This window comes from Sminthopsis crassicaudata, chromosome 6, assembly GCF_048593235.1.
Source record: "Sminthopsis crassicaudata isolate SCR6 chromosome 6, ASM4859323v1, whole genome shotgun sequence".
NCBI classification, from domain to species: domain Eukaryota; kingdom Metazoa; phylum Chordata; class Mammalia; order Dasyuromorphia; family Dasyuridae; genus Sminthopsis; species Sminthopsis crassicaudata.
The window spans coordinates 77,658,576-77,681,843 of NC_133622.1; the positions used below are offsets into that span (position 1 = coordinate 77,658,576).

Below are 23,268 nucleotides of genomic sequence, written 5' to 3' on the forward strand. Positions count from 1 at the left end.
ATAGTTTCTAGTTAATCAAGGTTTTACTGTTTTTCCTCCCAAATTCTATATGTGTGTGTGTGTGTGTGTGTGTGTGTGTGTGTGTGTGTGTGTGTGTGTGTGTGTGTATAAATTGTGTGTATGTATCTATATATGGTGAATATAAAATTGTGAAGAAATGACAGTTATCTAAACACTTATGGACAAATATGTTCAAAGAGACCATGCATGTTTTTCTTATGCCTTAGTTCACAGGTTCTGTCTCAGTTTTCTTTGTATTCTTACCAATATATCCTTATATTATTAATATATCCTTGCACAAATATGTGAAGGACATTTGATTTCATCAATATAGGAAGTTTTCTCCACCAGTGCAAAATACAACTCACTAATGATAAATTTTAAAGAGTGGTAGGAGACTCATTAAGGATGATTGTCTCTGAGTCACATAGTTGGAAGTGTCAGAGGTGGGACAGAACTCAAGTCTTAATGATTCCAAGCCCAGCACTCTAGCTACTATGTTCGATTGCCTCTTAATATAACTTTATTTGCATCTTGTTATTAGAAATGCAATGGAACTTGAAGGATAAGATAAAGTCAAATTGAAACAAAGAATCAATAATTCCTTCTAAATACTGTCTAGATCAGTGGTTCTTAATCTTTTTTTGCATGTGTAATGGATTTCTTTGGAATTTTGGTGAAGCCTTTAGCTTCTTTATCAGAATAATAGTTTTAAATGCATAAAGTAAAATATATAAGATCACAAAAAAGCCAATTCTATCAAAATAAGAATATATATATATATATTTTCCCCCACACAAGTTCATTTACTCCATGAAATCTATTAAAAACTCAGTTTAGTTCAATGATATCAAACTCAAATAAAAATGGATCTTGTTGGCCACATATCAATTCAGGAAGCCTCAAATTAACATTATATATGTTTTATTTTTATTCACATATTTTTAAAAGATTTTAGAGTTATATTTTAATCTGACTCAGGACACATTCATAAGTTGTGGCCTGTGGGGTATGAGTTTAACACTTCTGAGTTAGGTTATGTCAGAACAATAAATCCTTGTTCTTACCCTTGGGGCAAGTTGTAAAAAATGTCCTCAAATCAACTTTCCTAAGAACAAATTCAAGGACCCCCTAGGTGCGAACTGGAGGAGGGGATAGACTCAAAACCTTCAAGGCACTGAACAGAGAGAATAATAAGTGGTACAGATCTGGGAGCAGGTCAATTATGCTATCTTAACTGAGGTGGGGGATGAAGAAAAGTGTGTTATCTGATAACTCCTTATATTAAATAATAATTCTTGCTAACCAAATATTAAATTTGGTTGTTTCTAGTCTGCTGAAGGTTTGGAAGTACTGTTAGCACATAATAAGTATTAGCCCTTTTCCAAACCTTGGTCATCCCATTTTAGTTACAGCATTGCAAAATATTTTGATAATTTGTTTCTAAATTAAAAGTAATAGTAGAGAGTAATGCAATTACTTAATAAAATCTTTAAAACCTTTTTGACAAAGGAGTTACAAATGTGGGGTCCATGTGAGAAACTCATGGATAGATTTTAGAGAGTCTATGAACTTGATAAAGAAAAATGATTATTTTCATTTACCTTTGGTTTTCTTTGAAATCCTAGGTATTTTATATATGTTGTGCATTTAAAACCATTATTGTGAATAGTCTATAAGCACAATCAAACTTCTAGAGAGATTTATGACACACAAAGAGGTTAAGAAACTCTACTTTAAGAAGCCACTTGCCCTTCTGTAACCTCATCTTCTACTACTAAGTTATGTTTACAATGTACTTAAGTGAAAATTTGAGTACCATGTGAGGTCAATTAGGAAGAATGGAGAAACAAGCACAGCATTCTTTCCACTATAATATGCTGCCTTTCATGTCATTTTGGAATTCCAAGCCAATTTAAATTACTATTGAGAAATTAAATGGATCATTTCATCTAAAGACTAAAATCCATTGGAAAAATCTTAAGTTCAATTAACTGTGAGAATGTCAAAAGTGCAAATAAATTTTTAAAATGATGAAGTCAAGAAGCACTGATTTGGAGGGCCAAAATGATGAACTAAATTATAGATAGATTAAGTTCGAGGTCCTAGCAGGACACCTAGGTGGAAATCTCAAAAAGAACTAGAGTGTAAAAGTTAAGATTAAAAGTAAAGATTTGTTAGAGATATTCATGGAAGTGATATTGGGATAGGATGTGATTACCTACATAGTAGAGCTTATACAGAAAGAGGAGGTTCAAAGCTAGACCTTCAGGGAATTGTCACATTTATGGCATAGTAAGGGGAGGGGTGATGGAGAAACAGAAACAGAGAGAAAAGAGAGGGATATAGTAATGAGAAGAGAAACAGGATAGAGTCAGAGAGGAGAGGAAAAGAAGAGGGAGAGAGACAGAAGCAGAGATAGAGACAGAAACAAATACAGAGACAGAAAGGTTTTGATCACAAATAAAGGAGGAGAACTGAAAAGTGCAGTGTTATGGAATCAAAGACTGATATAGCAAATAATAACTTTAGTTGGAGTTAGAGAGATAGAAAGATGAAAAATCTTCAGGTTAGTTGATTAGTAATTATAGAAACCTCGAATACCTTAGAAAATTGTAGACAGCTAATTAGCTCAGTGGATAGTATAATAAACGGAGTCAGGAAGATTGGAGTCTGCATCCTTACTCATACACTTGCTGTGTGATCTCAGGCAAACCACAACCAATGTAAGAATCACTTTACTTATCTGTAAAATGAGGATAATAATAGTACCCACCACCTTCTCAGGGTTGGTTGCTGTGAGGATCAAATGAGATGATATTTTGAGCTCTTCGGAAATCTTACAGCATTGTATAAATGTTTACTATTACTAGATAACATCATTCTAGGGCATATTTCTCAGTCTTTTTTTCTATGGCTTGAAATAAAAAATAAATAGCTGCCAGATACATTGTAGAGACTGATTCTGAAGGTTATGATAGTCTACAAAAATGTAAGTGTAGGAATCAACAAAAACCCATTCACAAAATCAAAGGAGCTTGCAGATAATCTGGAACCTGTACCAGGCTATCTATTTGGTGATAGAATGAGGGATATACAAGCTGAAGTAGGGAAGAATGGAGGAGGAGGAGAGAGAGAGAGCATGACAGCTATATTTAAGCACTTAAAAGTCTGTTACATGAGCAAGATACTAACCTTGTTCTGCTTGGCCCAAGAGGGCAGAACTAGGAGAAAATATATGAAAGTTACTAAGAGGTAAATACTGAGGGAAACCTCCTAATACTGGGAGCTGTCCAAAAGTAGAATAGATTGTTCTTGAGAAACGATGGATTCTCCTGTCTTGTACTTTACTTTAAGAGAAGGCTAAATGACCCCTTTTACCAGGTATTGTCACAAGAGAAATTCTTTTCATGTGTATGTTGGCCTAAGGGGTTGCTGGAAGTCCCTTCCAATTTTTGAATTCTGAGATTGTGAACCTGAGCTGAAATCTGCTCTATAATATCCTTGACAAGTAAGTGAACCACCCTCTACCTAAAGACCTCCAGTGAGAAGAAACCCACTCCCTTCCTGTAACAGCAAATTCTGCTTTTGGAAAGCTGAGATTATTAGGACATTTTTCCTTGCATCAAGCCAAAAGCTACCTCTCTACAGCTTCCATCCACGGTTACTATTTCTGTCCTCTGAAATACAAAGTTGAATTCAATTCAACAAGCATTTATTAAGACCACATGAGAGAGGCCAAGGATGAATATAAAATAGATTCAGTGCCCCCTAAGTTTCAGAATATCTAAGTTAGCTAGTCAAGTGGATACAAAGTTGAATGTTTAATTTATTTCCATTTCATTTCATTTTCATGCTTTTTAAACATATATCTGTACAAATTTTTGTTGTCATTCAGTCATGTCTGACTTTTTTGACCCCATTTAGTATCTTCTTGGCAAAGATTCTGTAGTAGTTTGCCATGTCCTTCTCAAGCTAATTTTACAGATGAGAAAATGAAGGTAAACAAGGTTAAATTACTTGCCCAGGGTCATACAGTCAGTGAGTTTGAAACCAGATTTAAATTCAGAAAGATGAGTCTACATGACTCCTGGCTCAGCACTTTATCCTCTTCACCACTTAGCTGCCCCTGGTCCTCTTACACACATGTATTCTGTACCAGTAGAATATAAATATATTTGTGTAACAGGACCGGCAATGTTTTAGTTTGAACAGATGAAGGCCATCAATTTCTTTGCTGGCAGGGATACATATAATAAAGGAAGGAAATGTGAAACAAAGACCTGTAGACCTCCTTTATCTGCCCTTGACCCCAGCTAAATTTTTGTGTGCCAATAATGGAGAACATGAGAAATGAGGAAACTCTCATCAGTCAACCCCAAAAGTTCTTTTAAAGTTTGGGGAGATAAAGTTTCTAAAACTGATTTTAAGGGCATAAGTTCAAAATCAGATTTGTAAAGAATTTTCAAACTCCACTTTAGATTGTAGTTTGGTACCAGAACTTTGAGTTTGGTGACATGATTTTTGTCCTGAGTTCTAGAAGAGGACCATGAAATCAGGGAAATGATGCCATGATGGGCAAGTAAATTAATTTTAAGTGAGGGAGGGATGTGCAAGATCACCAGCCTCACTTCCTCCTCCAGAGTAATTTGGTCCAGTGGCAAGATTTAAATCAGGATGACTGGAGATGCTCTGGATGCTGTGGGAGAACTTGACCTTTTTAAGGGAAGATCTTTAACAGATTTCAGGTTGACACAACTTCCAATCAGTGATTAAGGCTAAGTAAGAAATGAGACTGAGAAGAAAGGTGGTCAGAAATGGCTTTAATCTTATCCTGAATGATTCTACCTAGATAAATAAGGGCTTAAGCAAGGGAATTCCTATCCATCTGTTTTACAGGAAAAGAATAATAAGCTCTCCCTAGCAGGAAAAGGCTTTCTAGATACTACTATATCATAGAAAAAAGAAAAAAAAAAAAAAGAGCATCCTGAACAAAATTCTCTTTTTAAAGCATTAGAAGGCTAGTAAACTTGAACACATCAGGGTAGACAAGCCAAGCACAAGCCTTGGTTTTTAACTGAGACTGGTACAGTGTCTTAGACTTTGAATATTTTTCTTGGGGAGGACGGGAAGAGTTCTTGGTGAGAATGCCCTGGTGCTACATACAGAAAAATACACATATATTTGTTATATAGACAATAAAAATTTCTCTGGGGAAAAAAAAATCTAACTTGTCACTCAATGTAAATAAAAATCTAATATCAACACTAAGGTCTCTTAGAATGTATTCATGTGATAGCATTCCTCCTTTAATTTTTGAATATTTAAATACTATTACAATGATGAAAATGTTTTTAAAAGTGCTTAACACATTTGAAGGAATGAAAGTATTTGTGTGTCCAAATATGAAAATGACAAGAAAAAAAAATTTAATGTCATTGAAATATGTGGTTGAGAATAAGTGTGAAGGATTAATACCTAGAATAGAAAATAATTATCTTAGTACACAGTTTTCCATGCTGCATTTCTTTTCCACTCCCTTATACTCCTTTCCCCTCATCAATGAATTTTCTGCTTCATTTTAGGCCAAACATTTATCATGAATAAACACACATTTTATAAATAACCAGTTCTCTTATTTGTACTCATAAATTTTCAGGTCAACAAAAAAAAGTAATTATACAAATGGAAGTTTATAGGACATTTACAAATCAGCCAAGCAAGAACATTTGTGGGGAGGTTCTAGATGTAATTTCTTCCTTGATGAATATCAGTTCAGTGGGAATTCAACTTTCACAATACTGACAAACTGGAAAAGATTTCTTTCAGAAAATACTTTCCCCAAGAAAGACATCCCTTTCAATCCTATCAACAAAAGCCTATTCAACAACAATACTTATCTATCAACAGTCTACAAGCATTCATTAGGTTTCTGTGATGTGCCATATACCATACTGGATTCTGAGAGATTAAAAAATATAGCCCAAACATTCAAAGTGTTTATATTCCAATTGAGGAGACAGGGTAGAGAAAGGAATAAATAGAATCCCCACCACAAGCATAGTGACACCTTCAAAGTATACCCACAAACTTATATAGTATGCATGTGTGATACCACATAAATATTTGTGTGTATATATACATATATGTATATTTATATACATAAACTGATTGAAATTACCAAAATTATCACTTCATTTGGATGGTTTACTAACTCAAATCCTATTGATGATATTTTTTTCATAATCTCTTCCTATTTCTTTTATCTCTAATTTAGCACATTCCCTCTTTATGATTACACCATTTTATAAACACTGCTTTCCAATGGGCTTTCATATTCAGTCTCTTCCCTATTCCGGTCACCTTTGACTTGACTGTCAGCTCAGTTGGCCCTATGAGTACATTTGATTAACCCTCTAGTCAAAACTTTTCAGTTGCTTCCTTTTGCTTCCCACACAAAGCTCCACTCCCTAAACTTGATATTCAAGGCCTTTCACAAGTTGTTGTACCTCAACAACCTCATTTCACATAGTTAGCTTCTTTGTGATCTATGTCCCCAGCTAAATTTGTCCATTAAACTGATTTTCACACCTATTAGAGAATTCACAAGAGAAACTATGCATAAAAAAGCCTTCCAGTTGAGTTCACATCTTACTTGGTATTAGAGGTGTAATGTGAAAGAGTGTAATTAATGTGAACTAGTTTTCGGTCAGAAATCAAATCTTATTGAACATCAGAAAAGTTATGATGTAGGTTAAAAAAATATGCATAGAATTTGGATAAATGTTTTCCTTTGCTATACCATCAGAGATAAAATAATAGCAGGGAAGGAAGGAAGGAAGGAAGGAAGGAAGGAAGGAAGGAAGGAAGGAAGGAAGGAAGGAAGGAAGGAAGGAAGGAAGGAAGGAAGGAAGGAAGGAAGGAAGGAAGGAAGGTATTCTATTTCCCATGATAAGAAAGTTCAGTTTCAGAGAGATTAATTTGTTTGCATAAAGTCGAATTGCTTCTAAGTGGGTCACCCTGGATTTAAAGCTAGACTTTCAATCAGTCATCAGGTATTTAGTAAGCAATTACAAAGAGTCAAAAACAATAAATGAATGAATGAATGAATGAATGAGCATTGTTATCTATCAAACACTAGAGATACAAATAGAAAAAACTATGATAGTCCCCATGTTCAAGGAGCTCACACTCAATCTGGGAACAGCACTACTCAATGAACACATGAAGAACACATGGGAAGCCACAAAAATCCCACAAGTTCTGCAGTAGGGTGAATAGCAAAGTTCAGGGAGCCTCAAGTTCAATCACTAGGTTAAATGACAGGGCCAAAGGTCTGGACATTGTTGAAGGAAGGCATATACTAATACTTAGTCCTCCATCTCAATTGGAAGGAGATTCCCCTCTCATCCAAATGATGTGAGCTGGCCTGAATTAATTCTAAACAGCCCAAAACTTTGCCCATTGTACCAATTTCCCTTTCTTTCTCTCTGAACAAGAAAAGAAAAAGAAATTAGATGGATTCTCTTTTTGCTGTACTATTCAGTTAACAGCATGAACTATACCCTAATCACCTTTCATTCTGCTCTCCTCCTCCCTAGCCAAGTGCTTGAACAAGCATTCTCTACAAACACTGGTGAAATACACTTTCCAGGGGAAGTTTCTGATTACAAATGGTAATTTCTCAGAATCAAGCTGGCAACCTCCACCTTTTGGAATTTCCTCCTTTGCCACACCAGCAGAATAAGGCCCCTATGAGTGCCCATAAACCAGTTACCATTCTGCTTTATTTTCATCTTAACAATCAGAATAATGTTCTCCTTTAATATTTAAACATTTGTTCTGATTAAAATGTACATTTCTGCTGACTCACCACAGAGCCGGGCACAGGATGTCTATGAAAGTTTCAAGGAATGTAGGATTGCTTACAGCAGGTGCCAGATGCAGAAGAGTAGTCAGAAAGGTTCTATTGTTAGTCAAGAAGGCAGCTTGGCTAAGCAATGGGTGCTCAATGTATTGAGGCCCTAATCAAATGAAAACAAAACTCAAATTTCTTCTTTTGCTTTTGGATTTTTAGTATTCCTAGCTGTGTACAAGATCCTATATTGTATCAGGATCAGGTAAAAACAACAAAATAAAACCTGATTGAACTTGTCCACATAGAACTTAATTTGGGTCCATAAAACTTTACAAATGAACATCTTTTTTCATTGGGGGAAAAAAAAAACAGATTCACATGAGCTTAAGAGAGAATTATGTGAAGTTATGGAAGAAATAGCCCAAAGAGAAGGTGGTATGTATAATGGTTAGCACACTGAATGATGAGTCCCCATATCACTTCTTATTATTTACAATAGTGGTTCTCAAACGCTTATTCTCAGTATCTATCTGTTATTTAAATTTATGAAGGAGGGAAGGATTCTGGGAAGATGGCAGAGTACTAAATTTCAAGCACTCCCAATGTCTCCCACAAATAGAATCAATTTTCCTCTTCAGGGCAAACATAGACTGGTGAAAAATCCAGACAACTTGGAGCAGAACTGGGGTCCTCCTGCAAGAAGATCTGAAAAAAGATCTCAGGTCAATATTAACCCACCTGAAATGCAAAAACCTCCAGGCTAACTCCACAGAAACATCAAGAGGGAACCCCCTTGCACTAGCTGGGTGTGACTGGATCCTCAGCAGGAACCACATCCCAGACTTGAGTTGGGGTTTAGGTCGAGAAAGACAGAGGGAATCTCAGCAGATGGGGAATGAATGCTGTGCTGATGAGACATGGTTGCCCTGGGCAAGAAAGAACCAGCACCTGGTGAATGCAGAGGCAGGGGGAGGGACACTACTGGCTATGGGCACTTACAGGAGGGTGGAGCTCTTGGTTTGGGGTTCATGGTCAGAGGGGAGAGCTGAAGGAAAGCTTGACGTACCATCCCCCAACCCCACAATTAGAGAAACCTCTTATTTTAAGAAAATGATCAGGCAAGAAAGAAAGAATGCCATCATTGGGGAAGCTAGTTGGTGAAGGCAGGAGGACTGGAGTGCAAATCTGACTTCAGACACTTAACATTTCCTAGCTATGTTTCCAAGCAAGTCACTTAATTCCAATTGTCTCGGCAAAAAATAAATAAATGAAATGGAAAAAAAAAAAAAAGAATGCCACCATTAAAACATAATGAGAGCAAACCAGGGCTCATCTTCAGAAGAGGACACTTTAATAAAAATAAATTCACCATGACAAAAACTGCTGGGAAAATTGGAAACTTGTATGGCAGAAATTAGGCATTGACCTACACCTAACATGGTATACCAAGAAAAGGTCAAAATTGGTTCATGATTTAAACAAAAATGATGATATTATGAACAAATTAGGACAGAGGATAGCTTATCTCTCAGATCTATGGAGGAGAAAGGAATTTGTGACCAAAGAAGAACTAGAGATCATTATTGATTACAAAATAGATAATTTTGATTATATTAAATTAAAAAGTCTTTGTACAAACAAAACAAAAAATGCAAATAAGATTAGAAGGGAAACAATAAAATGGGAAAACATTTTTTTACATTCAGAGCTTTTGCTAAAGGCCTCATTTCTAAAATATAGAGAGAATTGACTCACATTTATAAGAAATCAAGCTATCCTCCAATTGATAAATGGTAGAAGAATATGAATAGACAATTTTCAGATGAAGAAATTTAAACTATTTCTAGTCATATGAAAAGCTGTTCTAAATCACTATTGATCAGAGAAATGTAAATTAAATCAGCTCTGAGATACCACTACATACTGCTCAGATTGGCTAAGATGACAGGAAAAGATAGTGATGAATGTTGGAGGGGATGTGGGAAAACAGGGACACTGATACATTGGTGGTAGAACTGTGAATGGATCCAAATATTCTGGAGAGCAATTTGGAACTATGCTCAAAAACTTATCAAACTGCATATCCTTTGGTCCAGCACTACTAGACTTGTATCCTAAAGAGATATTGAAGAAGGGAAAGGGACCTGTATGTGCAAAAATGTTTGTGGCAGCCCTCTTTGTGGTGGAAAGAAACTGGAAACTGAGTGAATGCCCATCAGTTGGACAACGGCTGACTAAGTTATGGTACATAAATGCTATGGAATATTATTGTTTTGTAAGAAATTACCAGCAGGATAATTTCAGAGAGATCTGGAGAGACTTACATGAACTGATGCTGAGTGAAATGAGCAGGACCAGGAGATCATTATATACCGCATCAAGAAGATTATACAATGATTAATTCTGATGGATGGAGCTCTCTTCCATAAGAGATGATTCAAACTAGTTCCAAATGTTCAGTCATGAAGAGAGCCATGTACACTCAGAAAGAGGACTGTGGGAACTGAGTGTGATTCACAACATAGCATTTTCACTCTTTTTGTTGTTGTTTGCTTGCATTTTATTTCGCTTCTTTTTTTTTTTTCCTAAATGGTTTGATTGGATTTTTCTTCTGCAGCACAATAATTGTATAAATATGTATGCATATATTGGATTTAACATATATTTCTACCATGTTTAAAATGTATTGGACTACTTGCCATCTAGGAGAGGGCATGGGGGAAAAGAGAGGAAAAACTGGAACACAAGATTTTGCAAGGAGTAATGTTAAAGAATCGTCTACACATATGTTTTGAAAATAAGAAGCTTTAATAAAAATAAATAATAAAAGAAAATATATGAATAATTGGACTGCCAGAAAGTTGTCACCAAAAAGTGAACCTTGACAAAATAATGCAGGAAATAATCCTAGAAAATTTTATTGGCATGATAGAATGTGAGGGGGAAAAACAGATATAGAAACAACCCACCAATCACCACCTCAACAAGAAGATCCTTTGTGGAAAACACACAGGAATATTATTGCCTAATTTTGAAATCCTCAGATTAAAGAGAAAATTTTGCAAGAAACAAGAAAAAACAATTCAAATATACTGGAGCTACAATTAGAATTATACAAGATTTATCATCAGCTACAATAAAACACAAATCCTGGAATCATATCTATAGACAAGCAAAAAAACTGGGCCTTCAGCCAAAAATATCATAGCCAGCAAAATTATCTTTAATTTTGAATGAAAAGAAGTGGACAGTCAATGAACTTGTAAGTTTCTAGGACTTTCTATCAACCAAACCAGCATTTAACAGAAAATTCAACATATAAAAGAGAGATAGAACTCAACACCGACAAACTTTATGTTTTTTTTAATGGGAAATGCATATGAAATGCATATTTTATATTTAAGATTTATATCAACAATAGTTTAAAAAAAAGATTAGCAGAGTAAAGGCTAAAATAGTAATCATGTGACACAAATGAGATGCAAAGGAAGAATTAAAACAGAAGCATTAGAGGAGGAAGGAGGGCTGGTAGTTCTGAACATCTACTCACATCAGGAATGGGTTTAATAGGCAACACTACATATGTACCATGAAGGGTATAGCACCCTCCAAAATCTATAAAGAAATAAGTGGGGAGGAATGGGTGGATGGGAAACAAAGGGTAAAGAAGGAGGCAAGGAAGCTATGGGGGGGGGGGGGAATTTAAGTAATAGTAAGCCAAGTTATGAAGCAGAATTCAGGGATAGGAAAGATATAGATATATAGATATAGATATAGATATAGATATAGATAGGAAAGATATATATATATATATATATATATATATATATCTATCTTTTCTTAACTGTAGCCTGCTTGGAGGGAAAGGGAAATGAAAGGGGGAAAAAGAATAATGTGAAAAAGGTGAGCATCAGGGAACAAAAGAATAATTTACAAGGAAGTAAAGAAGACACTCATGAATATAATTTCTTCTACTAATATATACATATATACATACATATACTTTCTTAAACTGATATTTGTTGTTACATAAAAATTATGGAGGATCTGTTCAAAGAGTTTGTGTTTATGTGGCTAGTTTAACATATTAGAAATAAACCTAACTTTGAATATATAGACCTCTAAGACTCCCAAGATTCCCTGGACCTACAGGATTGAAAGTAATTCACTGGCTCCCTCTGGACCTCCATTTCTGTACTTCTAAAATAGAGTTAGACTTGATCATCACTAAGTTTTCTTCCAGTTTGAAATCTAAGTAAAATTAAAGGGCTAATTTTATTTTTTAAGAAAACACAACATAATTATAGTTCACAAACAGAAAAGGATCTTGAGAGATGATCTGTCCCAATTCCCTCATTTACAGATGAAATGCCTATGTCCCATACCAATGGAAGAGATGTGGAAAATGGCAGTCTAAGAGGGGAATCTAGTTCACCAGGTGAAAAATAGAGTAAAATCTAGAATCCCAATCTTCTGGGTCCCAAAACAATGTTCTTGTATGCGCATTACTCAGCCACAGTGGCTACACATTGTGGTTCAGTCATTTTATATTCTGTTCAATGCTTCATGACCTCATTTAAGGTTTTCCCAGCAGCTTTACTGCATGGTTTGCCATTTCCTTCTTGTTAAGAAAAATTTGTGGCAAACAGCATTAAGTGACTTCCCTAAGGTCTCAAAAGATGAGTCTTCTTGCCTCTTGGTCTAGCATTCCATCCCCTATGCCACCTCGCTGCCCTACACTTAATAAATGGCTGATTCAACTGAACATTCCATTGAACATAAAAATGATGCCGTTAGGTATCATAGTTGACAATGTATTTAGAGTCAGGAAAATTTGAGCTCAAACTTTGCTTCAAATACTAGACAATTTCTTATTGCCTTGGTTTCCTCATTTGTAAAATGGGGATAATAGCATCTACCTCATTGTATTGTTGTGAGGATTAAATGAGATCTTTTATAATGCTCTTTGCAAATGTTAAAACTCTATGAAAAGAGGAGATATATTATCATTATTTTCTTACCTTGCCGCCTCCCGAAGTCGTGCATCTTCCATTAGAATTTTATTACCCTTGCTAACAAATTATATATAATATTCATTCAAATCTGAATTCAGATACTAACTAGCTATGAGATCCTGGGCAAGTCACTTAACCTGTTTATCTCAGTTTCCTCATCTGTAAAATGAGTTAGAGAAGGAAATGGCAAACCATTCCAGTATCTTTGTCAAGAAAAACATGAATAGAGTCGTAGAAAGTTGGACATAATTGGAAAACAACTAAACAACACTGAAAATTAGATAGTATCTCAGACTGAGGTACTTAAGTTATAACAAATATGTAACAAAGAAGTATATGAAATGAAAGATGATCACTATATTAAGAACTAATTATAAATCCTAAAATAATAAAATCACAGGATTTTGACCTGGAAGAGACCTTAAAGATCACCTAGGTTCAATGGCCCCTATTTATGAATAAGGAAACTAAGTGAGTTTTCCAAAGTCTTCACAAGCGATGGATCATTACAAGCAACCACCATCCACTCGCAGGTCTTCTTCCTCTAGAACTCATAACACACCTCCAACTCTTAAGTTTTACTTAAACCATTTCCATTAAGTAGCAATCTATTTACTGCCTGTATGATCTTAGGCAAGAATTGAGCCTTTCTATTCCTCACTTTTCTCATCTGTTAATAAATACATGAAGAAAGGGGAGAATTGGACTAGTGAATTTCTTTAAAGGTCAAGACTATATGAAATACATAAAGATTAATATCCAAGACAAAGTTTAAGAAAATTGAAATGTAAATATATATATATATATATATATATATATATATATATATATATATATAAACAAAGAAGAGTTAGACATCTTACAACTAGAGTTAAATGAAACCCCTCATAAAAGGGAACCAGTTGGGGAAGCAGCTGAGTGGCAAATAATGTCTAGAGACATCAAGACCTGAGTTTAAAAGCAACCTCAAATATTTCCTAGCAGGGTAATCCTGGGCAAAATCACCAAAACTCAGATAATAATGCACCATACCGCCAATTGTTGTTTGCAAAAATCAAAATGAGATATAATCGTTAAGTACAGGGCTAGTCACATAATTAGCACTAAGTAAATGTTAACTATTATTATTAGATTAAAATGCAACCTTAGCCAGATGTAGACCAAGACAAAAGATATGACAATACCAAAATGTCTCCATTGATTTCCACGTGGCAAGAGTCAAAAGAAGCTGGCTAGAACTGATAGAAATGATAGACAAGGTTTTCATATTACATTTATGAAGGATTTTATTTTGAGGAGATATGAGTACCAGTAACTTCATCTGTGTAAACAGGTCCTATAAGAAAAGTCTTTCTACCAAACAACCCAAATCAGAACATGTTCCATAGCCCAAAATCTTAGAGAACTGGGCAAGAGGCACTGAGCTTATGACTGGTCGGTATTTGTTAAAGGTAAATCTCAAACTCAGCTTTTCCTGACTTTGGAATAGGTTCTCTATCATCTCCACAGTAACCTGTTACCCCTGATGAGGTTAGTTAACCATTATCGCTGCTTCTGAGTGGCTGTTTCACAAGAATTCAAGATGAAGTATTTCATATTCACATTCTTGTCGTTTATGAGAGGCTACCACATCAAAGTCACCTTCACAAGGGGAGTTTCCTTTCCAGACATTATAATCATTTAACCCCATAAAACAAACACTTACTAGTGGCTGGCTTCCCATTAGGAGGTGTGGATAGAGAATTTTAATAAACAGTTATAGCTAAAGGAGCTCAGAGTCTGCTCTCCACCAGACTTATGAAAGTAATTAGACCTTTATCAAAGTTGCACCAACTTCAAGCCCCTGCTGTTCCCACTGATTCTTAAAGATGATTATTTTCTACTTAAAGGAAAAGACTTTGGAAGGATTGCTGGATTTAAGTGAGGGTAAAATGGTTCAACATTTAATCAGTTTATATGACACAACTTAGATACCACTAGTATAAATATTTGGACCAAATGATATGGATTTGTTAAAACTGAAATACTGAAGGATATTTAAAGGGATGAAGGGGAATCCCACAGGCCAAGAATGAAAAGGGAAATCTGAGAGCTGCTAGCCTGTTAAAATCACAATACTTCATGTGAATTAGGCCAAACAGACGATAGATAAAAGGAAGGAGAGAAGGCTTCTTTTTTGCATTGTCTGGGTGTTCAGGGAATCATCAGCACTAGGTTACACTAGTCCTCAGCAGTCGTAATTAACTAAAGGAAAATATTTGGAATCTTTAAAGTATGTTAGTAGGAATCAGTATTCCTTCCCATTCTGCTCCAGAAAGGCTTATAGTTGTTTGAGTGAGTAGAGATAGTACATGAAAAAGAGACCTTCAGTACAGGATTCTAGTAAGGTGATATCACCTATACCATAAGATTTGCTCTTCAAATCTCAAATAATTGGAACTGGATATTCAGCTTACCCAAGAATGATCAAGTCCTGGGAAAAAGTACTTTACCCTATCAAAATTCATGCAGAAATGCTTCATGTTAGGCAACCAAGGCAATACTTCATTGCGATATCTCAGTTTCTAACAGAAAGAAAATAAAGCGGGTAGCTAGATGTTCAGTGGATAGAGGGCCAGGTCTGGAGTCAGAAAAACTCAATTCCCTAAGTTCAAATCTGGCCTCAGACAATCACTAGCTATGTGACCCAGGGCAAGCCTTTTCATCTTGTTTGCCTCCATCTGACCATCTGTAAAATCAGTTGGAGAAGGAACTGGCAAACCTCTCCAGTATTTTTGCCAAGAAAACCCCATAAGAGGTCATGAAGTGTTAGACTTGATCGAAGATGACTAAAGTAACAAGAAAGAGCAAAAATCTAAATCCCTAAACATGATAAAAGCCAGCACTGCTACATGAGCATCCCAGCTTTTTCTTCTTTTTAAAACTTAATTAAGAGAGATTCAAACCACATATCCTCAAAGTTGGATTTCCTCTAGGAATCATCACCAACTCAACTGGCTCTTCCAGGTCTTATAGAAGTTCCTCAGGCTCTTAAGGCTTTTGGGAGACATTCTTTTACCTAATAAGTTATAATTGTAAGGTAAACTTTGGTAAAAGAGACTATTTTAATAATAACTATAGAGTTTAAGTTCAAAAAACTTGAAAAATATGAAAATTAAGAAAAGAGTACTGCATATGGAGTCAAAGGTGGTTTGAGTTTGAATCCTACTTTAGAAACTAGTCATGTGACTGGTTAAATCACTTAATGTCCCATTCTATTACCTCATTTATAAAAAGGTGGTAACAATAACCCCAACCTCACAAAGTTGTGTTGAGAATAAAATGAAATAATATATATAATACTTAGCAAATTTGAAACTGCTATGTAAATATGAGCTATTAATATTGTTAATAAAAATGAGGTTATATAGGTACACATAAAAACCATACAGCTATATTTCTATTAATTTTTGCCTCTATTCCTATACTATTACTAGAGAAGAAGAAAAGTGTTTTACAAAGGAAGAAATAAAAAGTTAACAATGTACCTTCAAAAGTGCCATCATTGGATCAGACTAAATACATACACAGAAAATATTATACTGCTGGTGAAAGGCATCCAAGGACAAAATGTCCAATATTTTAAAAAGAACATAATACCGAGACCTCAAGAGTTCATAGCCATGCACAGTAATGCATGCCTGGAGTACCTGCTTATATTTGAGCCTGAGAGTTCTGAACTTCAGTAAGCTAAGTTGATAGGTTTGATATGCTAAGTCTGTGGCCCCAATATTATGAGATCCCATGAGCAGAGGACCAATAAGTTACCTAAAAAGAAATAAATTGGTTCAGATCAGAATAACCCAGCAAGTTAAAAGTTTAGGGGCTAACCAATAGGATAATTAATATGGCCTTTGACTTGTAAGTAGCCATTGCATTTTCAGTCTGAGCAAGATAGGGAAACACAAACACACACCACACAAATAAACACACACCACGCACACATACAAAACAAACAAACAAAAAGCCATCGATAAGATTATTACACTCAAGGAGACATGCTTGAAGAAAATATGATAAGAGAACAGGAAGACTTTCAAAAAATTTTATATACCAAACTACAGACTTATAGTCACACAAATAAATAAGAAAAATAGAACTTATGCAAAAAACAGCAAAGTACTATGGAAAGAACAATGATATTAGATTAGAAGCACTTTGGTTCAAATGTTATCTCTGATGCTTTTCACCTATGTGACCTTGGGAACATCATCTAAAATCCTTGGATCTATGTTTCCACATCTATAAAATGAGGGTATGGCATTGGGTAGTTTCTGTGATCTATTATAACTCAACATCTATGATCTTAATGTAAAATCTCATTCTTTCAATTGTTTATTGATTTTTTGAAAAATCATTTTATTTGCGAGAATAAAATATGATCTTGCTGACATTTTTGTTCAATTTTTTTAAGGCATGCATTCTGTCTCTCTCTCTGTCTCTCTGTCTCTCTCATTGAAAGAACTTAAGAAAACATGCTCATCAAAGGAATTTGCCAGCATGATTATTTCCTCTTCAAATACAGATTTTTTTTCAGATGTTCTACTTTGTGGCTAACAGTGAACTTAATAACACATCAAGCCACAGAAAAATACTAAGCCTTTGTAGTGTGCTTTCTAGAAGCACCACGTTTAGAGTGCAAAATGCTGTGGCTGGACTAGCTCTCTGGATGCTCTCAGGACCAGCCCAAGTCCTTGGACTTAGAGGAGGAGTGATCAGGTGAGACACAAGTGGATGATCAAATATGGAGTCAGTTTATTTCAAGTTCTCACAGCCTTAAATACCTTAGTACAATTACATCATCACAGCACACTGAGCATGTGCCAACTATAGTACCATTATATCATTACAGCATGCTACACATATGCTAACTATAAGTACCCTGCTATTATTATGTAAATGCCTCATTAATGCAAGTAGAACATAAGTTGTCACATTCCCCTAACTTCTCAGGAAGGGTAAGAGCCCTTAGGGTAGATGAGGAGCCAAACCAGACATTGTCAGCAGTATCCTCTGGGCTGAAGGGTCTTACACCTCACCAAGAGTTCCCCCATCTGTGGCTCTCTGCAAGCCTTGTCAGTGAATCCATGAAATATAACTAGCCATTTATTTATAGTGGAAACTTAATGTGTGAAAAATGCATTTGATCCACATTATGGCATACAATTAGATGAACAATCCATTGTAATTGTCCCTTAAAATATTTGTATGTGAATTTATATGTGTGTGTGTTTATATATACACACACATACATATATATGTTTACATCCATATGGATTTGTGTATTATATGTATGTGTATGTGTGTGTGTAAAGAACATGTGATATAATATGTAAACAACTAAAGAAGATTTAAACAGGATAAACTGAAGATAATCTCAGAGAGAATAAATTAGACTTAATGATTGGGAAAGATTTCTTGCAAAATGTTGGATGAAATTGAGGAAGATAGAAGACAAAGATAAGGTGGGTGGAGGTTGTAAGTATTGGGGTCAGCCAGCAATGATAATATCCAGATTTGGGAAATGGACTTTTTTGTTCAAAGAATAGCAGTGTCTACTATCACTACTTTTCAGTATTTTCACTTTTCAGTTATTACATTGAACTTGAAGATGGATTCTCCAGTCATCAAGCCATTATACTGATCTTTATTTTTCATAAATTCATTAAGTCCTTTGAAAAAAATTGACTTACTCTGCTGAGATATCAATTCTGACAGTGAAAATACGAGATTGACTTTTCTTTATCCTTGTCTGTGTACTACTAATATACTCCTTAGAAACAGCTATAGTATGCTATAATACATTACTGTTCTCTTATATTCATATTTACATAAGGTAAATGCTCTTAAGTATATCTGACTCATCTTAACAGGAAAGCATAAAGGACTATTTGTTACAAATATTTTCATTAGAAAGACTTTGGCTTCCTAAAAGATTACAATTTACATTTTACTTTTTGCCTACTGAATTAGGAAAACTAGGAATCTCTGAAACAATGAAGAGAAAGAAGGAAGGATTAAATTTCATGGGGGTCTGGCACATGCACAGACCCATCAGTTTGCTCAGATGGTATCTCCACATGGAGGATGCTAGAGCAGATTGCATAGCCTTTTGGAGGATGCTAGGATGTGGCTTCTTTGAGAATAGTGATAACATATATGGGAAGTGTTTCGGAGAGACTGAAATATACATGGGTATTCTTTAAGTAGTTCTGGTTGGTCTCTCACTTGGTTAGCAGATGTTTTTCTGGGGATTTTTTGTTTGTTTTCTTCCCTTATTGACTATATACCAATATTTAGTGTCTTCAAAAATAGTTGAGTCAGTTTTAGCTCAGTCTGTACTGTGTATCTGGGATAGCTCCATGACTTCCTGAATGAGATCCCATGGTAAATTAGGTCACTATCTTAGAACATCCTTCTCCCCATTCCCCAAGGCCATATGACCCCCAAGAAATAGCACCTCTTTTGCCTATTCATTGTTTTCCATTGCATATGTAGAGTCTCCAACGTGGATCTAAAGTATATGTTATAACTGATTAATCAATAAACATTTATTAAGCACCTATGCTGTGTTAGGCACTGGGCTAAGGGTTCAACTCTGGTTACAGGAATCTAGAGATTGGGATCCCAAATAGGTCAGTCATCTATACCTGAAGAGTAAGGAGTGATATTTGGGATTCTTAGGGCTCTAATACCACCTTTGGACATAAACATGGTGGGATCAATGCTATGTAGAAAAATGTGCTAAGGTACAGGTCTAATCCTCCACTAAAACTAAAGTGACATAGGATAGATTATGCCCCATGGATTAGAGTTATTAAAGCAAAATGTTTATATGTTTGCTCTTGCTAGATCATTGAAGTAAAACTTCTTTTGTATAGGCTAATTGATGATAACTGATTAAATGGAATAAGAATTCAACTTATTGGCCCCCTAAAATGGAGAGAACACAGCTGGTACAAATTCAAACAGGTGGATAAAAGATATCTCCAAATCCCTGTTTATTCTGGAATCCTCAGGGGAAATGTAGGTGTGTGGCCCTAGGAGAAAGTCAGAGTACACTTATTACATAACTATTATAGAGACCATAATAGCTAGAGGTGGAAGTGACCTTTACCTTTAGGTCCTCTAACCCAATTCCCTCATCTTATAGGTTAGAAAACTAAAACCTGGGGAAGTTGAAAGACTGGATATTAAGATCACATTGCTAGTAAGTGTTACTTGAGATTCAATTCTGATCTTCCATTACCAGATCCCATTATTTGAACCACAATAAGCTATCCATACTATCATACTATCTGAGGTTTGATTTTTTACCAGTTTTCCAAACAATATTCTATCTAGTCCTGTAGGCACTCAGTTCCCCAAAGCATGTCAAAAGGTATTAAGTTTTCTTCTTGATAATGCTAATTAAAAGACTAAGAATCTTTAAGAATCTTACCAGTAATAATGTTTTACTTTAATATGTTAATATTATCTATGACAGTTCTGCCTACTATTATGAAATAAATTTGACAATGCCTCATATTTCTTAGTCACATCATAATCTCTTATACAATCCAAAAACCCTGCTTTTTCATGGCATTATTTAATCTTTCCTGTATATAATTAAATTTTCTTTCTTGCTTGCTGTTTGCTGAGGCATTTGGAGTTAAGTGATTTGACCAGGGTCACATACCTAGGAAGTGTTAAGTGTTTGAGACCAGATTTGAACTCAGGTCACCTCCTGACTTCAGGGCTAGTGCTCTACCCACTGCACCATCTAGCTGCCACTATAAATTTAATTTTCACTATGGAGTTCTTTTGTAGGATTCTCAAAGAAAAGTGTAATAAAAGTGTGTGTGTGTGTGTGTGTGTGTGTGTGTGTGTGTGTGTGTAAAATAATTTCTCAAGAAAAAGTGCAGAAACATTGGCAATATGGTAAAATTGCCTAAGATAGATCCAGGTTCATAATCTTTGATTTATTAATAACTAACTCTAAGACCTTAGGCAACTCATTTAATTTCTGATCCTCAGTTTCTCCATTGATAAAAATAAATGGGTTTTACTGGATTACTTCCAAAATTCCTTCAAGTTCTGCCATTACATTGCTTGGACTCTTTTATTACAAACCCATAATCAGAATAAAAATAATGCTGTCCTTCCTAGTCAAATCTGTGACTGCTAATGTCATTATTTTCTCTTAGCAGACATTTAAATGTTAAATAAATAGAGGTTTCCCAAATGTGTTATCAAGTATATTTGGAAAAATTAGCCTGTGGACTCAGTAAGCAGTGGCTTTATTCTCCCAAAGCAAGATTTAGATGAAAATCATGTCCTTGGTCATAAAAATCTGTTGTTACCATAGTGATAAGGATGGAAAAAAAGAGGTGGGGTGGGGGGAGGGAAGATACTAAAAATACCTGGATTTTGTAGGCTGTTTTAGGAATTTGACCTACTTGATATATTATAGTCAGTATTCTTTGGGAACTTAGTCAATTGATTTAACCACATGTGGGTTACATGAACTAATGTACAGCATGAAATGTGTTGATTAGTATAGACAGCTATTATTTATTATCAAAGAAGTAATTAATTACTGAAATAAAATGTTTAGAATTTAAAATAAATAAAATAATAGAATGAATTACTAAATTTAAAGTAACTTAGAATTTCTACTAGAAGGAAGTATGAAATTCCAATACATTCTGAAAGATGTTCTCTTCATTATTTTACATAAAACTTCATTATTTTACATAAAAGCTTTCTATACATCCATAAAGACTTTTAAGTTTGATATAGCACAATTAGAAACATCTATGTTTAATCTTTCCTATATAATTGTTCTGCTACCTCTTATATATGTTTATTTACTTGTATAAAATACTTACATTAGAAATGACAAATATTAAAGCTACTTTAGAAAAGATAGTTTCAAGATATATATTTTATTAAGACATTCAACAATCATAGTTTGAACACCGATTAATATACCAACCAATGTTCTACTTAATAATGTAGGAAATATAATGAACAATGTAATGAGTTCCTGAAAATTGGTAGGATGAGATCCCAATTCTTTCACTCTCCAATAATTTTTTTTTTTCATCATAAACTGCTCTTCTTGGCCTAAATCTGGAAAATAACATACTCTTTTATACCTTACTATGGCCCACAAGACAAGCTGATACCCAAAATGTTATCACCAGAAAGAATGGCTCATTTTGATTCTTTGCACTTTCTCAGTTGTCTTCTCTCTCTAACTGGAGGGCACAGCATTAAACTCCCAACATCTTCCTTTATGAAGAATTTACAAACTTTCTGGTAATTCCATTTTGCATCAACTGCTTTGATTAGCTCCAACTTCAAAGAAGAACAGGGTTATGTTGAGGGAAAGTTGAGAAATCGAAGGTTGGAAATTAGGGAAACAAAGATTCATCAATATCAATAAACATTAAGTACCTATTATGCCCCAGGTATTGTGCTAAGTACTACAAAGAGACAAAAGACAGTCTCTACCCACAATCTAATGGGGCAGACAACATGTAAATAAATACATACAGTCCAACAGCAACAGCTGATCTTGCCTTATCCTACAGCTAATTGTCTTAGGGCTATAGAAATCAGTTTTTAAAAAGAATGTTCAATGCAGACATCAGAAGAGATTGTCTGATTTTGATCTCAACTGATCCCCACAAAGTTGCTGTACCTTCACCTGGAGTCTACTGTTCTGACTAGATGTCATCTCTCCCTGACAGCTTTCCTCAATTTTTGGTTGTTATATAAAACAACTTATTTAACAGCTTCTCCAAGCTGTACTTCTCATGAGACTCCCTCCTCCCAGTAGAAATATTTTTAATCCTGCTGCTCTTGATCCCTCTAGATCACTTCAGCTCTAGGGTGGTGCATGATGACCTCAATTATAATCCCCTTAACGCATTTAAAGGACTTTTGTTTTTATATTTTGGTAGCCTTCTTTATTTCAGGTTTACAATATAAAGCAAAGAATAAGGATAAATAGAAATAATTACTGAGGGAAGTCACTGGAATTAAGAAGAGTTAAGGGTAGAAAGGGGAAAGGAAGAAAGAGAGGGAATGAGTGGGAAGCCAGAGAGAGGAAAGGGAGGAAGGAGAAGAAAAGAAAATATTTGGAGTTGAGATAAAGTGTATTTGATCCTAGAGACAGTAGGAAATCCTGGAATTATAGAATGATTGGGAAGAAGGGAATAGGTGACATGATTAGAACTGGATTTTTAAGAAAATTACTTTAATAACTGAATAGAGGATGAATGAGAATAGAGAGAGACTTGAGGTAGGCAGACCCTCCAGTAGCTATTAAAATAACCTAGCCATGAGTTGGTAAGTAGTTGTGGCAGT

General features: G+C 35.0%; 1 protein-coding gene across 5 annotated transcripts in view; it reads right to left on the reverse strand.

The window, feature by feature from the left end:
- Nucleotides 1–23,268, reverse strand: part of IQCM (IQ motif containing M) — a 491,365-nt gene that overhangs the window by 187,847 nt on the left and 280,250 nt on the right. The gene's annotated exons all lie outside the window — the stretch shown is intronic.